Below are 20157 nucleotides of genomic sequence, written 5' to 3'. Positions count from 1 at the left end.
CTTACTCAATGAAGCATCTCTTTGCAGTGAAGAACTGGGCAATCAGATGCACTCAGCCCTAAACAAGAAATTATTACCAGCTACTGTAAAGCTCTGGAATAGATCAGAGGAGGGGATGGACAGAATGTAAAAGCCAGAAGATAAGAAGGACTTCAAAATGCTGTCTTCTGTGCATGATATACCTGCTTCAGTCATGAATTCAATCATGAATTTGCCTACACTGAGCCTGCACAAGACTAGCGCTGTCAATAGTCGCTCCTGATTGGGGAGGGCCTCATGAGGCACTACTCTTCTCTGCTGAACTATTGGCCACCTGATAGATTCTAGGGGAAGGGGAGTCATTGACTTCCATTGTGTGCCCCATCAATCTCCAACGAATAATTCCAAACCTATGTCCACACAAATGACCTTGGCTAAACTCAATGGGTGGCTCACCAAACAAAATAGAACACAAGGACATGAATGTGGGGAATGGATTTGTTATGGGGGGTAGGGACATTGACAAGATCAGGAGGAAGATAATCGAGGATGGGGTGAGAGTAATTAGGATGTATTGTATACATGTGTGAGGTTGTCAAAGAACAGATTTAATTAATAAAAATGGTACACTAGAAAAAAAATTAAGCACTCTACTACCATACAAGCTAGCAATTACACTCTTGGCAATCATCCCAGAGAAATGAAATTTTACATTCACAAATACTTGTACAAGACTGTATATAGAAGAATGTTTGTAAAAGCCAGAAAGCAATAACCAGATGTCTTTCCATATGTGAATGGGAAAACAAACTGTAAAGTGCTCAGACCACGGGACAGGACTCAAAGACAGAAGTACATCTAAACTGGGATCAGTTCATTACGTGCCTACTTCCCAAGCCTGAGGACCACACTGCAGCCCCCCAGAACATGGACAAAGCTAAGTGCAGTTCTGTGCGCCTGTAATCTCAGCACTGACGGGAGGTCAGGGGCAGAGATAAGCAGACCTTTGCAAGCTAAATAACCAGCCAGCCTAGCTCAATGGAGAAGTGGCAGGTTCCACAAGAAACACTGAGGAACGATACCTGACATCTGCCTCTGACCTACATACATACATACATACATACATACATACATGTGCACACACGTGCATGTATACCTGTCCATACCGATACTAACAAGTACATATGCAAAAACAACAACATACATATAGGAAATAAGGAAACAAATTGTTGATGTTCACAACTCCCTGAATAAATGTCAGAATATTACACCTCGCAAAAAAGGAAGCCTTCTGTCTGATTCTGTATGTCAGATGCTGGAGGGATGGTGAGGGGGAGGAGTTGGCATGGCCACGAAAGAGCAGTAGGAGGTATCTTGGTGGTAGTGTAAGTGTTCTTTATCTTAACTGTATCAATGTAGAAACCCTGGCTGTAATTTCACGCCATAGTTTTGCAAGGTATTATTACATTAGGGGAAACTAGGTAAAAGGCATGTAGAATCTCTCTACCATCTTTTCCACAACTGCATGTGAAACTCTGGTTATGTCCAAATCCAAGGCATGATTTTTAAAAAATAGATAATATGGAAATATCATGAACAACTATATTGACCAGAAATTCGACAACTTAGACAAAACCAGGAAATTCTTTGAAAAATATTAATTGTTTAATAAAAATACCTTGACAGAAAGCAACTTGAGGGAGGAATGGCTTCTTTTTGCTCACAGTTCAAAGAGATACAGTTCGCTGTGGCACTGAAGGCATGGGAGCAGGAGTGGAGGGCAGCTGGTCACATTGCATCTGAAACCAGGAGGGAGAGGGGACAGTGATATGCAGTTTTCTCTCTCTCTTTTATGCAGTCTGTGGCCGAGCCTATGGGATGGATCTTTCCCCCATTGGTAAAAACCTTTCAGGAAACATACCAGGAGGTGTACTTATGGTGAATCTAAAATTGTCAAGTTGATAAGATGAACCAACATGGAAACATTTTACAACCTATTCTAAAGACGCTGACATTACTGTGAACTGCAAACCAGACAACAATGGCGTGGGTGAGTGAGTGTGCCTCACAAACGCAGGGACAAAATTATGTAAGGTGGAGTCTCACACAATTCTAGCAAATTAATACAACAGCGTGTAAAAGGGTTGATTGTTTTAAAGCAAGACTTACCCTAAAAAATGTAGGAATTATGTAAAATTGAAAAAGATGAACATATTTCAATGTGTAGATAAATGCAACATAGAAAGCTACATAGAGAAAAGACATTTGATAAACTGAATGTGAAGAGCACTTTAAAGATTCTCAGCAAAGTTACAAATGGAAGGTAGGCTCCTTTAGCAGTTGTAAACCATCTACAAGAGTGCATATGCTATTATTTCAAATGCTGGGATTTGACAACTTTCCATTAAAACCAAGATCAAGATCAAGGTGTTCCCTCTTCTCACTCACATTCAGCACTGTAGCAGTGATTTTAACCAGGGCAATGAAGCAAGGAAAGAAACATGCATATAAATTTAAACATAGGTAAAATTTATTATTCTTACACATGCCTTGAACATAAATGTTGAAAATCTAATGGAATATTTTTAAAATGTTTGAACTAAAGAATTTTTCATGAATTTGTCCAAGTATCACCATATGAGATCAATACAATCTGTTTATTTCTCTGTAGCATCTGCTTTACAATTTATTTTGTTATAGCATCAGACTAGTACATGCTCAGTAGAAACTGGTTCTTGTTTGTGATGTTGCATTGAGTCTGAGACAAGGTCTCATTATGTACCTTAAGGTAGCCCAGAACAAGGCAATCTTCCTGCCTTGCCCTCTCAAGTAGAAACTACGTTCTGAGTTTATAATTTTCATTGTTCTGTTGTTGTAAGATGCAGCATGAGACTCTTACAATGTCTGGCAGTAACAAAGGCCTCAGCTCACAATCTGTCATGAGACCTGGATGTCAGTGGATCTTATGACACACTGTGTTGCTGAGCTGTGATGGTTGGAACTCTTGAGTTTTTCCAATACACTTTTAACATGATACACTCAACTCATGAAGATTGGTTCGCTTGAAACTTGACTTTAAGTCAAGGAGTTTGTATACTTGAAATGAAATATTGAAATAAAACATCAAAAAATTTAAATATTTAAGTGATATAAAATGTAAATACTTAGGGATAAACCTGACCAAAATGTAAAGGTTTTAAACACCAAAACTAATAAACATTGCTAAGATAAATTAAGGAATGTATAAATAAGTAGAGACAGGTATCTTGCTAACAGAACAATACTCATACTTAAGATGTGAATTCTTCCAAAACTGAGGTATAAGTTTTATAGAAACCAAACGAAACCCCGAAAACACTTACAGAAGTGGACAAGCTAGTTTTAAAACTTACAGGAAAGGACAAAGGACTTGGACTGGTCAAGCCAACTTTTATTTTAGGACACAATAAAATCACAGTAACTATTTAAATGTGATATTACTGTATAAATAGGGAACCTATCAGTGGAACAAAATAGAGTCTAGACATACAGAGACAACTGATGTCTGATAACTGAAGTGGGGAATGAGTGGCCTTGATCCTGATGCTAGATCAGTCACATGCTAAGATTTTAAACAGAAAACCTCAACCAGTATTGCCAACTGCTACATGCACACCTCCCACCATATTTTGTGTCTAAACCTAATTCCTCAAACTATAGACACTCTAAAAGAAAATATAGACAAGCGGTCCAGCAAGTGACCCAGAGGGTTAATGCTGCCAACCTGGGTACTAGTCCTAGTACCCATGTAAAGGTGAAATGAGAGAATCCTCCAACCTGTCCTCTAGATCAACAGCATGTACACTGTAATACGCATGCAGTGCACACTCACACATTCACACCATAAGAATTAAGGTACCCCTTCAAAATAAAATAAGGGAGAAAATCTTTTGTGGTGAATCTGAGTCAGGCAGAGCTCTCAGACTTGCTGGAGAAGCCACAGTGCAGAAAAAACTACTTACCCGTAATGCATCATCAAAATGGAAATTGTCTTCAAAAAAAAGAGGGGAAAGGACAAATTGAAAGAAAATTCAACACACCTTGTATGATTGCATTTATATGAAACTGGAACATGCAAACGAGTCTCAAGGGAAAAGAAGAGGATCAGTGATGCTTGAAGGTGGAGGAGCAGGAATGAGTGGCCACAGAAAGCCAGTAGGAAACTTGCCTATCGCAGTGATGGTTTCATGGGCGTACATATGTGAAAACCAAGCTGTACTCTTAAAATACCTCAGCGTGTCGATTATAATGCAGTAAAAACCACTTTAAGAGGACTGTATGTATGATCCAGCCCTGCCGAATAGAAACAAAAAGACTGATGAAGGCTCCAGGGGAAGTCCTCTAATCCTACAGGCTGGCTGTGTCTGTCTCTCTGCTTCTCCTTTTCTCCACATTTCTCTCTGAGGAGAGCATAGCTCCCAGTACAGCTGGAAGTTATCTTCCGACCAAGGAGAAAGCCAGCAGGAAGGAAGTGCTAACAGACCCAGGCAAGCAGACACGAATTTCTCAGGAGGAACACAGCCAAAGTCCTGCTCGCACTGAATTGGGAACTCTGTTTATCTAAGGACCTATAGGATGCAATTATATTTGGTACTGTATATAGTTTTGAATCATGATTCTGTAACTTACATGTAGAAATATCTGAACTAGGGTGGGGACATTTTCCCCTAAGAATTACATCGATGGTTTATACCATGCCATCAGAAAAACCAAACAAATAAACAAAGGAACAAAAAAAACCTTTGCATTTAAATCATTTGTTTAAAAAAATAAAAACTATTCTGTAAATGTACTGGCAATGTTACTTAAATTAGTAAAGTTGGCATTTATATCTGTGAATGCCTATAGTATATGAGACATAAAAATGCTAGTGGAGGTGCAACAGAGGTTTATAATCTTCACCATCCCTCGCTTTTCCCTTAGCACTTCTAAAGTTTCCTCTGAGCGATCCGCTAACCTAGGCTTGCTCTTAATGCATCTATTTCAGATGAGGAAGACCTTCTCTGCAACCAAGAATTCATGTGATTGAAAGAATGTTGTGAACTGTACCCAGATCTAGCAACATTCCCTGGAAAAACTCTCTCAACTTCCCCATTTAGGAAAGCCCAGCAAAGTAGTTAAGCAGGACCCACGCACAGAGGGCGCTTAGTGCGCAGGCTTCAGGGTCTTTGTTTCAGCCGGCCTGGAGCATCTTACCCATGAGAGATTTACCACAAACGCCTCAGTGCGATGCTTCCCAGGAAGTTACCCGGAGGAAGCTGTGTGTGCGTTCACTAGAGAAAGAGCTTTCCAAGCTACTGCATGCTTGTGAAGATTGGCCTAATGCACCCAAGGCAGCTAATATGGAGGGAGCTGTGCCCATGAATTGCCTATTCCTACCCCTAAGGCCAAGCACGAGTCCCTACTTGCACCCAAGAAGAGCTAAGAGAAGAGACACTTCGAAAGCTTCATCCAGGTATTGACTGGCTGCCAGTTGGTTCCACGCCAGCCCACAGGAGCAGAAACTTTCCCCGGACCCGTTTGTTACTGCCTACTCGTCCCTAAGTACTCGGTGTGTAATTACAGGTCAGTGTATACAAGGCAGGAAATGGAAAATAACACTTTGCCCTGTAGCAGCAGCAAGCCAGAGAGGAGAACCAAGACAAACTCTTCAAACAGGTGTCTCACTGAAATGAAACCATTGGAAGAAGTAGATAAAAGCTTTGTAAAAAAAAAAAAATAGTAATAATGAATTCACTCAAGAAGATATAATTAAAGATTAAGAGGTTAACAGTTAAATATGTGATGGGTGCTGGAGCTTTAAAAACCATTTAAGAAGTATGCAGAGATTCCATATTCCTGGCAATAAGCTTCCGCAGTGGAATAAAATAAAATAACTGAAATGGACTAATATCTGGAACGAAACAGAGCCATGAGAAAACATAAGTGTAAAAGCTGACATACTGCTTAGCTAGTACATCAAGAGGAGTCCACCTGTGTCCCAAAGGGGAAAGTACAGGGAGATGCTGATACATGGCCTGTCTAGTCCTCGTCACTAGGTAGGAATGAAAGTCTCGCCTGGGTCTTCCTACCATGTGCACTGGGAAGGAAACGTGTCTAAGAGAAGACCTGAGATTAGTCCAGGTAGAGAGCAGACCAAGAAAACATCCTACAGAGTCTTCCGTTCCAACTCAGGCTTCAAAGATCTTCCCAGGTGCAATTTCAAGTTTCAAACGAAAACTATCTTTGCGAAGTACCTTTTTGATAACTCCGTTATCAGTTAAGCAGCAGATGAAATGCAAGTAGATAAACCAAGGAAAAAAAATAAATAAATCCGGAATGCAGAGACACGGACTATGATGTAGTAGGAGGTGCTCACGGATGTAAAAGCCATCATGAAGACCTAGCCTACACTTGTTTTAATCCTAAAAGGATTAAAGGCATGCGCCACCACGCCTGGCCCCAGCACTCAGGAGGCAGAGGCAGAGTTCTGAGTTCGAGGTCAGCCTGGTCTACAAAGTGAGTTCCAGGACAGCCAGGGCTACACAGAGAAACCCTGTCTTGAAAAACCAAAAAAACAAACAAACAAAACAAAAACAAAAAAACTAAAAGGAATAAATATTAAACAAACAAACAAAACAGCAATAATTGGGGGGGGGGGGGCAGGGAGCACAGGACACCGGGCACGGGATGGGCTGGCAGCTTTTAGAACTGTTGAAAGATATAAGCTTGAGACCCAGGGAGCCATTTAAAGCCCAATAAAATCTAAATAGAGATATATAAATGTGGAACAGGCCTGGATTCATCATAAGGAAGCTATAAATAAACATCAGGAGAGCAGCAATTAAGTAGATCCAGACTACCTTGGAGAGGGGTGCGGGGACCTGAAATGCATGACTACCGTGTTCCAACAAGGAGCTACAGCCCCAGCCTCCAAACTGACTGGTTACGGTTTGGTTTGATGTTGTTTGTTTGTTTGTTTGCTTGCTTGCTTGCTTGCTTGCTTGGAGACAGGGTCTCACTGTGAAGCCCTGGCTGGCCTGAAACTTGCTGTCTAGACCAGGTTGTCCTCACCCGCCTCAGCTTCTGGAGTGCTGGGATTAAAGGTACGCACCTCCATGGCAGGCCCAAACTGGCAACAGTGAAACCTGAGACTTGGGGACCAAGATTCTAGGTAGAGAATTTGCTTCTGTGCATGAAACCATGGATCAAACTTCCCGCTGAAAGACAAACACCAGCAAAGAAAAACTAGAGAACTGACTAAAATCTAATTTGGGTGGGGGCAGGGGAAGTCACTCAATCTAGATTTGCAGATGAATAAAACAGACATTGAAGGGCTGCAGAGATGGTTCACTTAGCCATGGGCTTGCCTGGAAAGCATCAGCGCATCAAAGACAAGCATCAGGTAGGTACTGGTAGGAAAGGGACTCGGGGTTAACGGACCTTTTAGATCACTGATGTTAGTATTTCCTCTGGGTAACCCAGGATGCTTTGAATGGCTGTCTGGTCTGGACAAGTGAATGAGCTGTGTCAGGATAGCCTAGGTTCCAGTCATAGGAAATTAAGACCTCCGTGCACTAAAACAACCCGGTCCCTTTGTAATCTGCGGTTTGCTATGAGAATAGATAGAAGATGAGGAGAAAAGAGCGCCATGTGGTCCTGGCTGATACTACTCACCTAACAGTTTTTCATAGGAACTGGCTGCACAGAATTTGTTATCAGCCTCTGTGGTGAGGACGTCCTGAGTGCATACTGTGTAGCCACATCTTCACTGACAGTGTCACTTCCAGCCATGATTCCGGTCTAACACTGCCCTTCCCTGTCCCAGACAGAATGAGTTAGCCACAGAACGAGGCCTCCTGCGTCACTGCATACTGACTGCCTAAAGGTATTTTTTTATGATAAGAGAGTGGGCATTTTGAGTGCCTGGAATTGAACCCAGGACTCCTTGCATGTGAGGTATGTGATCTACCCTTCTGCTATTGCCAAACTCTCTTTGAAGGAAAAGAGTATGATCTTTTTAACATCTCTTTATTACTAATGGAACACATTTTAGGTGCTATGAAATTCATACAAACTATGCTTTAGACCCAAATTCCGTGGTTTTAAGCGTCACCCGTCTTTTATTCCTCTTGTTTATTTTGACTTTCGTCTTATCGATAATTCCAACATCCACTGAATGTTAGCCTTGTCACCAAGTTTTTTCCTCCGAGAAACCACAGTACAAAGGGTAACAGCCAATATAAAGGAGGGTTTTCAGAGTCGGAGCCTTAGTGAGCCCTTTACGTACTCGGTCTATTTGACCGCTGTGAGGCAGATGTTATCTGCATCTCACCTCACAGAGGGATGAAAGGAAGCCTGGGATAGGTTGGTAGCAGGAGAAGGGTCACACAGAAACCTAGTGCAGAAAGGGAGTGGGTTCCTTTCTGAAGGGTACAATCAAGCCCCAGGATCAAATGTGAAGATGGCTCTGGATTTCACAGCCTCAGGGCCTAACTCCCAGGCTAGCCTTCCGGTGCTGTGCCAGCTCTGCCTAAGCTTGTAATTATACGTCCATGCAACTATTGGCTTTCCTTCGCTTTGTGTGACACCACATGCTCCTCTGCCTTTTGTGACCTCGTAGAGGACAGTGACAGTAGTGTGTAATTCATTTAAACTGTCCAGGACGTGATGATTTTCTCTAGAATGTACTTGGTGTCTCCATTTCAGGGTCTCTTCATCAGCAAGGGAAGACTATTTTGGATTTTTCTGGATCACAAAGATATTCTTGTTCTCTTTTGTTGGGGTCACTTTTAGTGATAATATCTAATACAAATCACCTTTGTCTGGCTATTAGACAAGGGATCACTCTTCCAAGCATTATGTTAACAGTAAAATTTTAGCTTCTTTCTCTTTGGGGGACTAATTGAGAGCTTACTCAATAAGATCTGTTTAGTGCTAATTGCAACACAGAATATGGCTAGCATTGTTAAGGAGGAGAAATAAAATACTGTGACAATATAGAATAATATACTCACAATGATTCCATGTTGTAGTGGTCAACAGTGCAAGAATTTATAGCCCCTGAGACTATAAGGAAATTAATTTATTTTAATTTTAAGTTCCCAAAACAAATGTTTATACTTGTAAACATATGTTCCATTCTCTAACTTCCTGTAGTTTATTAAACTATGGGTTAGGGTACTTATGGTGAGTGTGTGTGTGTGTGTGTGTGTGTGTGTGTGTGTGTGTAATACATATGTATATAATTCACTTTATATATTGAACTGTATATAATGTAAAGCATTCTAAATAGTTCTTGGGCTATAATTTATGATTACTGTATAGGTGAAAAAACTGAGACTCGGGTACTACTTGACAAATTACAGACATAATTCAAGGCAAGCTGGGGGCTCCAGATTCAAGACGGATTTCAAGTCAAGTGAAGTCCTTCTGTTTAGCCTTGGCTTTTATGGCTAAGAGCAGTGATTCATTCTAAGCAAAAGGAGGCAGCAGGATGGTCAAAACCAAGTTGTATTCTTTCTAGGAATAAAATAGAACACTCCTGTCTCCTTTTCAGCATGCGTTTTAGCGCTTTCAGTGCTCAGAGTACGGTCTAGTTTGTGACTCCTCTTCAAACTGTATAACTTCTTCCCATTTATGCACTATATGGATTTCAACCTCTGATCTCACTCTCCACACTGTTACCAATGCGGAGTTTCATGATAAGGGAAGTGCGTCTGATTTCACATACTTTAGCAACAAGTTCAATCTGCCTTCACAGTATTGGTGATGGAATTTCCACGTATAAGCATGTTTTCTTTGTTGCCTGATTATGACAAATACTATTTGACACCTTAGAGTGGATGAAATTCTTAGAAATACCCCCCTGAAAGCAGGGGTTGAAAACAGAAAACTTTTGAATATTAAAGCAGGGGTACCAGAAGGATGTAACTGGTTTGGTTGTTCCATGGCAGTGGACTGCAGCCCTCATGTTCTAACCAATGATGCCTATGGACACTATTGCATTCAGAAATGAGCCTTTGCAGACCTCCCTGAGCTAAGAGGTGGTCAGAATGGCTAGTTTCTTAACAAGAGACAAGAGTATGGGCTGGGATGGCTCAGAAGGTAAGAAGACCTATTACTTTTGCTTGAGGACTCACACTGGGTTACCAGCACCCATGCTGGGTGTCTCACACCCACCTGCAATGCTAGCTCCAGGTGAGCTGATGATTTGTCTGGATCACACAGATACCTGTGCCACACAGACACCTGTGCCACATAGACACCTGTGCCACACAGACACCTGTGCCACACAGACACCTGTGCCACATAGAAACCTGTGCCACATAGACACCTGTGCCACACAGACACCTGTGCCACATAGAAACCTGTGCCACATAGAAACCTGTGCCACATAGACACCTGCGCCACATAGACACCTGCACCACACAGACACCTGCACCACACAGACATCTTCACCATACAGATACCTGTGCCACACAGACACCTGCACCATACAGACACCTTCACCACACAGACACCTGTGCCACACAGACACCTGTGCCACACAGACACCTGTGCCACACAGACACCTTTACCACACAGACACCTGCGCCACACAGACACCTTTACCACACAGACACCTGTGCCACACAGACAACTGCGCCACACAGAGATCTGTGCTACACAGGTACCTGCAACGCTTAGACACAGGTGCCTGTGTAGCACAGGCACCTGTAACACTCAGACACACACACACACACACACACACACACACACACACACACACACACACAGAGTGAGAGAGAGAATTTAAAATAAATCTTTTAAATAAAAGAAAGGCAGGTCTCTTTGGATCCAGATGAGAGGAAGCACAGGGAAGGGGTTGACACGATAATGAAGCACGACTGAAATGCTGCAGCCAAGCCTAAGAGGGCAGGCATTGCCGCAGCCACCAGAGGCAGGGGCCAGGCAAAGGATTTCTGTGGAGTGTGGCCTTGGCAACCACATCTGAATGTCAGACCTCTTGCAGCAAGGACTGTGAAGGAACAAATCCCTGACATTGGTTTCTGTTGCCACAGACATAGGAGCCTAGTCTACCTGCTTCCCACACAGGCTTCTGTTTTAGGTATATCCCATGGGATCATTTGGAGCTTGAAGTTTAACTAGATACTTCTTGCTGATGAACAGTCTTCAACTTGTGTTCTAGTAGTATATCCCATTGCCTCTACCTTTGTAACAGTCTTATTTATGTGCCTTTGACAATGGGACTGCCCCACCTTGCAGACTGTAGAGTTTTCCCCATCCCACCTAGTCCTCAGAGGAAAGACAAACACTTTATACTTTGTTGTTTCACCAGAGCTTTCAGGCTTTGTATTTATATCATCAGGGAAAAGAATCATTTTATATACTATATAGCAATGTGCTAAATAGTAACAAGGACACAGTTCTTGCCCTCTCCCCCTCCCCCTCCCTCTGTCCCCCCCACCCCCACTCTCTCTCACAGAGGTCTGTGTTTGTCACTTTCTGTCACTCAGCGCTTGGCTTTGTTAGTTATCCAATGAGTTCCAGGTCCAACTGTCCGCTGAGGTTACAGATACCCCCACCTGCAGGAATGCTAAAGATCCCAACGACCACTCTGTTGAGTCATTTCCCAGGCCCGTAGGTTACAATTTCTAATGTCCCATAAATAATAACAACCATCGTTGTCTTCCATCTATAGGAAGCCTCTGAACTCTAGATGGCAAAACGGTCTCTACAATTTAATGATATAGCTTTAAGGTTGATTACAGGGCTCTTTAAGGTCACTTAAAGACTCTCTAATATACAGTGTGGGGGGGGGCACCTGTGTTTCCCTCAACAACATCCCACTGAGAGGGTTTTTTATAACTTCATAAGTGGAACGCTGAGCGGAGGGTTAAGTACCAAAATAAAACTGCATGCTCACTACCTGATTGATCCCTGGCCTTTCAAAGTTGTATTTCCACTTGAACTCAGTAGTGAGACCCCCGAACTCTAAAATAGGTTTAAGTCAAAACTCACTTGGGAGCTACCTAGCCCCAGGCTGTCATTCCTGGCCCATGGAGGCACTTTGCCCAAAGAATAAAGACGCTCAAATGCTCGCAAACGGTCATCAGTGGGAGGCCTCTCCAGAAAAATAACCTCCCTTGAGCCGGATAAGGATTTATGAGCTGTGAACCAACACTGCGGGTCTCACTGTCGCTCTAATTCCATCCACAGCGATGATCACACAGGCCGGACAATGCGCTGTGGCTGAAATAATCGAGCGGATTGAAGACTTCATCCAGACCCAATATAAATTCATGGTTCTCTGGAGAGAACCTCAGCTACGATCTCGAAATTCCTGTCCGCTCTATGGAGCGATCTGAGTGTAGCCGAGACCCCCAGAGGAGGGAACAAGCAGATGAGATTGACTTTTGTGCCCAGCGCGTGGGGACCAGGCCGGTCTCCCGTGGCCTCCAGCTGTCCGGGCCTGCCCTTGGGCTGCGGGCGCCTCCCGGGGGCGTCGCGGCCGCCGCGGGGCTTGGGGTTCGGGGCGCCGGGTCGGGGCGCGCGGGCTTCCCCCACCCCCGGAGGCGACCCCACCTCCCGCCCCCGCTGTGCGCGCGCGCGTGGGTCCGTCCGTCTGTCTGCTCTCTCTCGACGTCAGTGGGAATTTCCAGCCAGGAAGTGAGAGAGTGAGCGAGAGAGGACGAGAGAGAAGTACCGAGGCGAGCCGGGCAGGAAGAGGAGGTTTCGCCACCCGAGCAGCCCGGCTGCGCGCTGACGGCTTCCCGTGCCCTGCGCGCCCCCGGCCTGCCGCCGCCGCCGCCGCCGCCGCCGCCCTCGGCCTGCTCGCGGGCCGGCTCTAGCAGCGCAGGCCGGAGCTCAGGGCCCCGCCGCGCCCGGCCCGCCCCGCGCTTCTCCGCCCGCGCCGCAGCCATGGCGCGCCGCTGAGCCGCCCGCCCGCCCGCCCGCGCCCCGACCCGGCTCGGGCTCCCGCCGGTCCGCGCCGCTCCGCAGCGGGAGCCCGCAGGCGAGGAGAGGCCGCGCCGCATCTCCAGGGTAAGCCCCGGGGCAGGTAGAGGAACGGAGCCGCCAGCTCTCCGCACCACGGTGCAGCGGGTCCCACTGGCTCGAAGCTCCCGGGGTTCGGGGGGGGACTAGGGGAGAGCCCCAAGCAGGAGTCGCGGATCGAGCGGCCCCGGCTGCGGGGAAAGGGCACATCCGCACTGGGCGGCCCCGAGGCCTTGCGGGCCGGCTGGCGGGGCCCTCGGCGTCTCCGCGGGCGGGAACGGGAAGCGGAGAGGAACTCTTGCAAAGTTTTAGAAAGATGTACCCAAGCCCCTGCGGCGGGGTTGGGGTGGGGTGGTGGCGGCCAGGCTGAGGTCCGCCACCGGCCTAGGACAGATAGAAAGGTGCTTGGTGCAGTGCACAGCCAGATTTCACCAAAGGGCGGTCAGTGAAATGAAAGCAGAAGTGCCTGTCAGTCCTCCTGGCTGGCAAAGCCCTTCCCAGCTCCTAAGAATCAGTCCCTCGGGAGAACCTGGGGCCCACTTACCAATCTGAGATAGACACCCCCCCCTCCCCATACACACACATATCATGCATTCAGCTGCCAAATCTCAACTTTGATTTTCAAAATAATAAGGAGGGCCTCACACCGATTCTCCAGGGCTGGCATTTGAGAGAGAAATTACCTACTAATAGCACCTTTCAGACTTTTGATTACGGGGAAACTCTAGGATAATGGCACCATGTTTTGTGCCTGACCTCCAAAACAGAAAACGATACAAACATGACGCCTCTGCTACATGTAGGCTTCCTTCGGTCTTCTGAGACAGACACCAATCTTGGCTCTGTTTATGGGTCGAGTCTAAAACTTAAGTGGGACAAATGATAAAAAGATTTCATCATCTAGATTTAATCTGTTTTGTTTTTTTAATGAACTTTTAAAAGTAAAGGCCAACACTGCAGCTTTCTAAGTAAGCATATTTAACTAAAATTTTTGTTGTTTTAGGGCTGAGAACAACTTGTGGTGTTTATTAACATTTGATGGCTATGGCATCAAATACTGGGGCTCAGACTGGTGGTTAGTACTAAAGATGGAGATGGTGATAGAGTTGGGTGGCTTTCTAGAGGACTCTTCAGCTGATTGTTCTTGGGTGGCAAAAAAAAAATGCATTAATGTTCGTCAGACCTTAAAAAGAGAAACTTGATTAAAGTAAGGTCCTTGCTGAAGTGGGTTTTTTTCCCCCTGATTTTAATATTGCGCTTTCTAGAGATGGAACCTCTTGCTGTTTGATGCACGAAAAAAATATGTAAATTATTTACATCGAAGTCCTTTGCTTTGCATATGAACTTGAGAGGCCTGGAATTTAAAAAGCTGTGCTTCCTGTTGCATTTAACATTTCTCACCCCACTGGATGACTACAAGAACACACATATTGATGGGAATGTGAACTCGGCAACTCTGGTCCCTGTTGATACTTCTGGGAGTCTCTTGCTAGCTTAGAGAAAATGTCTTCTTGGCTTAAGACACTGAGTAAACTTGAACACAAAAGAAGGCTTCTCTGTACACTTAATGCTGGCACTAAAATACTACACTTGCTGGGAAACGCTAACCACTTCAAAACCAAAAGACTTTTAAAGAAAGTTGTTTAATCCTGTTAAAGGTTGGTGGCACCCTGATTATCTCTGTTATCTCTTATCTCTGTTCAGAAATTCAGTTGCCTCTTGCTTGCCACAGATGGCAATTACCTGAGCTGAGGAGGTTGTAAATGTCCCTGGGTTTGAAAGCCAGTTAGTAAATACTAGAGTATACATACAGAAAACAGTCCTTCCCTTTTGTAAGCACTGCTTTGATCTTTCTGCTTCCATTTTGACTTCTGCCCCTTAAAAGTAGCTCAGCCAGGCTGACTGAGCTGCAGTGAGTTGGAAGGGAGCCGCATCAGATTCACTGGTGCTGTTCCTTTTCATGGTCCTTCCGGTGAATCGAGGCTGAGTGGAGAAGCTAGTATTTCTGTGGGCTGTCTTCACGACTCGCAGACTTCCAGATAACTGATGAAGTAAGCCTCTTCGTTGACGTTCAGGGATTGCTCATTGCGGTAGAGAGGTCTAGAGAAAGACTTGGCAACCACATGGACTGTGGATTATCATTCATTCAATCAGCAAGCCATGGTTTCGCCTAATTTATTTATGAGGTATTCCCCTGCTCTGAAGAGGGGGAGAGTTCTGGCTTCTACGGAGAAGTGACCATTTATAACCTTTAATTAATTTGAGCTTGGGCGAAGAAAATAAAGTCGCTGGCGTTTTAAAATAATAAGCTAAAATAATTATTCCCGAGTTGCTATGTGGATTCATTGCTTAGCCACACTGAGGATCAAACCCGGGGCCTCGTGACTGTTCCATTATACTTCGATATACCTGTAGCCTTGCTGTCAGGATTTTTAGAGAATGTATTCAAAATGCCTTTTCTCCCCCTTCATCTAGCAGAGTGTACTGCTGGATGCCGCGTTCTAGGTCCAGAGCTACTGTGTTAGAAAGTGTCCGTGGAACGCACTAGTTGAATCAAATAGAGTATGCCCTGTGTCCTGTGTGTTCTTCTTGCGTGGCAGACTGAGGAGGAGCCCTGTCCAGGACATTGAATGTATGTGAATGGGTATCTGTGGGAAAGTTCTCATGGACCTGTCCTCTGGAAGGAAGTTGTTTTGTTTGGATGGCATGCCAACTTTCTGCTTACAACAAGAATTATATAAGGTAGTGTGGCTGTGTTAGAAGAAAAGGCCCAGGAGAAGGTCAAATAGGATTTTAGTGCTAGAAGACTCTACCGTACTTTGTGCCTGCCTTTCTGTCTGACTAGAGCTGATGGACTACCTGGGCGCTTTCGTCTGCCTCTGGTGATTGTGACTTGCGCTTGTGTACCTCTCGTCAGTACTGAAACTGATTGTCGTGTTAGAGGTGAGCAGGTCCAAGAGTAAGAACAGATGTATCCTAGCAGATGCCTTCTGTTAGAGCACAGAGATTTGAGGCTGTTAGCCAAATGCAGGCACTCAGCCTCAGGGGGAATGCTTGGAAGAAGGGCAGTCTTGGAAGGTCTGGGGAGAGGCTTGAAAACCACATAGTTTGGTAGAGTTAATAGCTCTTATCATCGTTGTGCTGTTGCTTTAATGAGTATACATTGTCTCTCGTTGGGAAGAAAGCGGAGAGGGGGAGAGATGGAGAGATAAAGAAGACAGGAGGGAAGGAGGGCGGGAGGGAAGGAGGGAGGGGAGGAAAGGCATTCTTTTCTGCCAGATGGAATTGCCTTCCCCTCCTAGCTGCTGCATTGTCTGAGAGGATGTACCTGCAAACTAGTTAATCCTTTCAGATGAGATTAGGAGATCAACAAATAGTTTAGAGAAGAAGATAAGCCTACTTCAAAGCCTGATATAAGAAAGGACTTGGTAAAGATTGCGAAATCAAGAGGAGAGAATATAGAGAAGACTTTTGTTGGAATATTAATATATCAAAAATACTTAAATCTAATATTGTGACGCCATTACACTTTACATAGTCACTAACACAGATGTAATTATCAGTAACGCACGTTTGAGAGGCTTTAATTTGCTGTTTGTTTTAAAAACTGGAATAATGATATATAAGTTTTAATTATCTAGTACAAATTACCTTCTGATGGTTTCCAAAGTAAACTCCTAGGCCCCAAACTTCCTAAGCAGCTTTTAGTCAGATCCCTATTTCTCACAGATTTAAAGTATCTACAGTCCTTATTGAACTGTACAGACGGGCCTGAACATTCAAGGAAGATATAAGTATTGTACAAGGCACCGTCTTTAGAAGAACCTAAAATTGTTTTTAAAAGAATAAAAGGCTGTTTGAAAGAGTAAGTTCTCTAGTTCTAGCTAAAAGCAGGTAACAGCTCATCCGTGCTGTGAGACCCCTCCAACCCTTGCATGGACTTTGTTGGTACTGAGATGACACCTGATAAACAGCTAAGTCACATTCAATTGTTTCGCTAGCTTGTTTTGACAGGCAACCTTATCCAACAGGCAATGAAAAGCCCACTGTTCTTCTGGTAAGAGAGAAGCCCCCCAAACAGTGTTTGCTCCCCGAGTACAGTATTTTATGTGGTGCATTCATGGTTTATTAGAATGTATAAATAATTAACAGTTACCTACTGTTCCCTCTAAAAAATACAAAAAGAGGAAGTCTTCCATTCAAAAAGGGGATTTTATGAGATGGAAAACCATCTTTTTAATTTTATTTTAATTTTAAAGCTTTAGAGACATTGGCAAGCAAGGTCATAAGGTAATGGAAATGATTAAACTGCACTTACACAGGTAAAATGCTTTGTGTGTGTGTGTGTGTGTGTATTTAATTTTTTGCAGTTATTACTTCTCTAAATTCCACTGAAACTGTAATTTCAGTGCTAGCCTCTCCAAAAAGGGAACCAATGCTAACAAAAGATTGCTAACACATATTCAAATCCATCAAGCAAACATCTAAGTAAAGTACGGCCTCTATGAGTCCTCCTCTGTGCCTGCTCCTGGGAACCAGAGGGACAACCCTAGGAGGCCTTCTGTGCCTCACTTTCACCTTGTGGTGACCTTGCCTACCCGCCTCCCTCAAGTCAGCCCCACTAGTCCCTCAGTTGTAGCACTTTCAGGAAATTGAGCGTGAAACTATGCATCTGACCACGTGTTTAAGTGAAATATATACCAGCCGGACTAGAAAGGAGCAAGATGCTGGTCTCCATCCTGATGTCATTGTATTCAGGAAGGCTTAGGACAGGCTTCTTGGTTGCTCTCAATTCTTATTCTGGTCCTTGCCTCGCTTCACAATACTCAAAAGCATATGTCCACATTGAGAAAAATTAGTGTGTGTGTGTATAGTTAATTAATTAGTGTATATACTTAGTGTCTGTCTAAATAAAGTGATATATATATATATAGTATCACTATATGTGTATATCGCCATGTATACATTTGCATACATATTTAATCTTTTGTTGTTGCCAACACACTCAAGAGAATGTAAGTGTTTGCATGGGAAGCTGTCTTTGCTGAGAGGGGCTGTGGAAATGATTGGCAGCGGTTGTCAGTTAAAAGTGTATACAACCCAAGCACACTGCCTGTGTCTTCCCGCTAATGCTGCTACCTCAAAGCAGTATGTTTAGCTGGGCTCCACCGCATGATCAACCCATCCTGCAGCTTCTGCATATATCTAGAATAAACAAAGCTGTAACTTGTTCTAGACGCTGTGCTCGTCAGAGACATATGCATAGCCATACATATTAGATTTAACACTCATTGGTTTATTTTATTTTTTTCCCCTTCAGTGTAAACCTGTTGATAAGCAAGGCTCAGTAGAGTCTCTGTAGCGGGCTTACTATTTATAAGCCTGAAGTAAGAAACGCTCTGTATCGGGTTAAGTGTCCTCTAGAGAAGAAGTTAGCATTTAAGAGAATGGAGTGTTTGAATGAATCTTATTTATTCAAATAGCAAAAAGCTTCCAAGTCATTACATTTGTTATGTATCCTGTGGTTAGAACTGAACCTGCTATGCCGTAGATCCATGTGAGAGCACACCCACCGGCTACCTACCATATCCCCTGTAGTTCTCAAGTCTCTCCGTGTGCGGAGAAGAATAGTAACGGTCTCTACGGAGCAACTGGCTCTCTCTGTCAAGCCCACAGCTCATTCTAATAGAAAAATAAATGGCTGAATTGTTTTAGAAAATATGTCCTCAAAGACAGGAAATTTAGGACTGAGATAGTGACTCTTCCAGATATGTTAATACAAATTTCTACCTCGTGGGTTTTTTTTCATTTCCATTTTTTATTAGGTATTTTCTTCATTTACATTTCAAATGCTATCCCTATGCCCTCGCCCCACCCTGCTCCCTTCCCCACCAAACCCCACTTCTTGGCCCTGGCGTTCCTCTGTACTGGGACATATAAAGTTTGCAAGACCAAGGGGCCTCTCTTCCCAATGATGGCCGACTAGGCCATGTTCTGCTACATATGCAGCTAGAGACACGAGAGGTACTGGTTAGTTCACATTGTTGTTCCACCTATAGGGTTTCAGACCCCTTCAGCTCTTGGGTACTTTCTCTAGATCCTATATTGGGGGCCCTGTGTTCCATCCAATAGATGACTGTGAGCATCTACTTCTGTATTTGCCAGGTACTGGCAAAGCCTCACAGGAGACAGCTATATCAGGGTCCCTTCAGCAAAATCTTGCTGGTGTATGCAATAGTGTCTGCGTTTGGTGGCTGATTATGGGATGGATCCCTGGGTGGGGCAGTCTCAGCTCCAAACTTTGTCTCTGTAACTCCTTCCATGGGTATTTTGTTCCCAATTCTAAGAAGGGGAGAAGTATCCACACTTTGGTCTTCCTTCTTCTTGAGTTTCATGTGTTTTGCAAATTGTAACTTGGGTATTCTAAGTTTCTGGGCTAATATCTACTTATCAGTGAGTGCATATCATGTGAGTTCTTTTGTGATTGGGTTACCTCACTCAGGATGATATCCTCCAGATCCATCCATTTGCCTAAGAATTTCATAAATTCATTGTTTTTAATAGCTGAGTACTACCTCATGTTTTAATGACTCTTCAAGATGCTCCCCTAGCTGTCAGTTCTTATACATGGATTTCTTTGTAGGCATAGCCTTTTATTGGTGTTTGCCTATTAAGGCTGGCTTAAAGGCTTTCATATCATTTTTGTTAAGGCGTGGGCATGGTATAGAAGACAGTAGCATCTAGTACAAAGCTCTACCTATGGTGAACGTTTTAAATAATTACATTTATTAATGTAGTTTGGGGAATGAGGAGACAACTCACAGGAGTTAGTTCTCTGCTTTCACCATGTGGATCTTGGGGCTCGAAGTCAAGGTTGTATGGCTTGGCGGCAAGTGCCTTTACCTGGTGAGCCACCTTACCAGCCTTATGATGTACTCCTATGGCTTAGAAATGTAAAGAAAGACAGTGTGGAGGGCCAGATGAAATGTGGATGGCCACTCATAGGGGTGGGGGTGGGGTATTTGCAGCAGAAAGAAAGACCCACATAGATGAGGTTGAGAATAAACATCAAGTCAAACCTGTTTGCCCTTTGGCCATTTATAAAGGTACTTTCGAGAATATATAATACCAGTGGTTTTATAAAACTAAAACTGAAAATAA

At 43.9% G+C, this 20157-nt stretch overlaps 1 protein-coding gene across 3 annotated transcripts in view; it reads left to right on the top strand.

Moving 5' to 3' along the window:
* The first annotated feature begins 12197 nt into the window (after window positions 1-12197).
* The window catches only part of Nfkb1 (nuclear factor of kappa light polypeptide gene enhancer in B cells 1, p105), a 107315-nt gene continuing 99355 nt past the window's right edge, over window positions 12198-20157 (top strand). The window contains exon 1 of one of the 3 annotated variants that reach the window (XM_006501106.3): window positions 12198-13044. The gene's annotated coding sequence lies outside the window, so the exon portion shown is untranslated. The remainder of the gene's footprint in view (window positions 13045-20157) is intronic. The other 2 variants (NM_008689.2, XM_006501107.2) reach the window with 2 other exon arrangements.

Source organism: Mus musculus, chromosome 3 (genome assembly GCF_000001635.26).
Source record: "Mus musculus strain C57BL/6J chromosome 3, GRCm38.p6 C57BL/6J".
Lineage (NCBI taxonomy): Eukaryota > Metazoa > Chordata > Mammalia > Rodentia > Muridae > Mus > Mus musculus.
The sequence above is the reverse complement of the archived record's forward strand: the minus strand, read 5'-3'. Positions and strand labels throughout refer to the sequence as shown.